This window comes from Crocodylus porosus, unplaced genomic scaffold (genome assembly GCF_001723895.1).
Source record: "Crocodylus porosus isolate Cpor-Errol unplaced genomic scaffold, CroPor_comp1, whole genome shotgun sequence".
Classification (NCBI taxonomy): Eukaryota; Metazoa; Chordata; order Crocodylia; family Crocodylidae; genus Crocodylus; species Crocodylus porosus.
In genome coordinates this window covers 48,004,042-48,006,309 of record NW_017728918.1, presented here as the reverse complement: position 1 = coordinate 48,006,309, position 2,268 = coordinate 48,004,042, and positions in this window count along the sequence as shown.

Below are 2,268 nucleotides of genomic sequence, written 5' to 3'. Positions count from 1 at the left end.
TGTGCATTGTTTAGTTGTTATATATAAGTATACTGACTGACAAGGATGCATCCAGGACCATGTTGATGTATTTTTAAAAAGCCATTTTTTTACTTTTTAAAGATAATAAATTTGATATAAGTGTATGGCATTCACAGCAGCAGTCCCTTTTCAAGCTTTCTCTAAATTCTCACTGACGGTACTCAAACGAGTGTAGGTCACTGAAGTTTACAAGTCTGTTTTCTTGCATGAGCTAAACATAATTTTCAATCTCTATACATTTTGGAAACATAGAACTAGAAAGGGGCTCTTGGGACATCAAGTTCAGTACCCTGTGTCTGCAGGCACCCAATATTTTTAAAAGGTTTCACAGGAATGTTTACCCCAATTTCTCTCTCTTAACACAAACACAGTCTTCTCCCTTTCCCCCTCCAAAAACAAAAAATAAAAATATAGCAGCCAAGGACACACCAGTGCTTTGCCAATATAATAGCAGGAAATTAATTACATTTGTACATTCATGTAATACAAGTAAATAAAAAGCTTGACATTAGCAGGCCTTGCTTGGATTGAGTGAGGAAGACTTAATGACCCCGATTTACTGTATTTACTCAAATCCAAGACATGGTTTTGCCCCCATTTAACATGGGGGAAAAAACCCCTTATCTTAGATGTGAGTACAAGTGGGGGTGGGGCCAGGCAGCTACTGTAGCTCTGATTCTAGTCCCACCCTAAATTGATGTTGGACCTGTCAACTTGCCTGTCACCAGCCACTATATTTGTCCCACCACTACCACCCCTCTGTCACAGGCTGGCTAGGTACTGTGAATGTATCAGCCATTAGGCTGCTTGGTTCTGGATCGAGGAGGTGAGTTAGGAGTGAAGTAAAGGCAAATTTACTTATAGCTTAGCATACAACAGTTAACAGAAAAGTTAATGCGACAAACAGATAGTACAATAATGAAGAGCTAATAGTAAATAATAACAACAGGTAGACAAAATGACAAAGAGTTCCCACATGGGGTTGGCAACTTATCGTCAGTCCCTCTATGCCAGGTGCACGCTAAGTTGTTCCAGCGAATTCTGGAGTCCCCGATCAACACTGTCCAAGGGATCACCGGGAAGGTCCCTTGGTCAGGATCTGGTCCTCGCTCACACTGGGAGTCTGGAGACCAGGCTTGGTACAGCGATGGTCCTTCTCCTTCAAACTGGTTACTTGATATGTGCAAGTACACATATCCTTATTTTATACAAACCTATTGGCTTTAGAACCACTCACAGTCTTGCCCTATAGCTGTTACCCTATGGGATTAAAAGGTGTTAGAAATTATCATAAAAGGTTATCATCCGAACTCAGGTTCACCCAATAAGCAAATTATACCACATTACTTTGAGGTTTGAAATTAGCATTACTTTGACCAAGCTCAACCCCTTGGTTTCTTATTTCTTGGATTCCTTAGAATGTGCTAATTACATTAGGTGGTCAGATCTTGTTATGACGTTTAAAAAACCTGTTAGATCAGCTAATCTTGTAGTTTGCTTATTTGGGGCCCAGTCAATCCCATGATCAGTGCAAACAGTTAGATTCAACACTTTGTTTAAATTGTGACAGACGAATTCCACTTGTGGATTGCAAACTTGCAAGCTTTGTATTAGCTAATCTTAACAGCTAGACAATTGCCTGGATGTCTCCAAGAGCATATATTTATTGCCCATGATAGTAACCCCTCTGGTTCTGGCCACCACACCCCTCCCCACACTGCTGCTATTACTGCTTAACCTCCAACTCCAGCACTCCTCCCACCTGGGGCATGAAACACAGGGTTGCTCTGACCCCGCCCCAGCCATGCAGCAGCCATGTTACTTCTGAAATTTCTCTTGTATGGCCAGGCTGGATTTGGAGTGGAGCCAGAAGCAGGCCAGAGGTGGAGCTAGAGGATAAGTGACAACAACAGGGGAGGGGCAGGCAGGGGACAGAGGCAGAGGTTACCAGTAGGATAGACAGTAGGGACCAGGTATGGGAGGATGCACCATGGGCAAGGATGGGCATAGGGCATCCAGACACTGGAGAAGAAGCAGGCACAAGGGGGGCAAATAGTGGGGTGATGATATGGCAGGGGTCAAGCCATCTAACTTCCCCGCCTACTATCCTGCTACTGTGTCCCCTGTTACTTGCCTCTCTACTACTTCGATCTCCACCCCAGAGTGCTGAGGGAATTAGCTGAGGTCATTGTGGGACCTCTGGCATGGATTTATGCGCACTCATGGTGCTCTGGTGTGGTGCCAGAG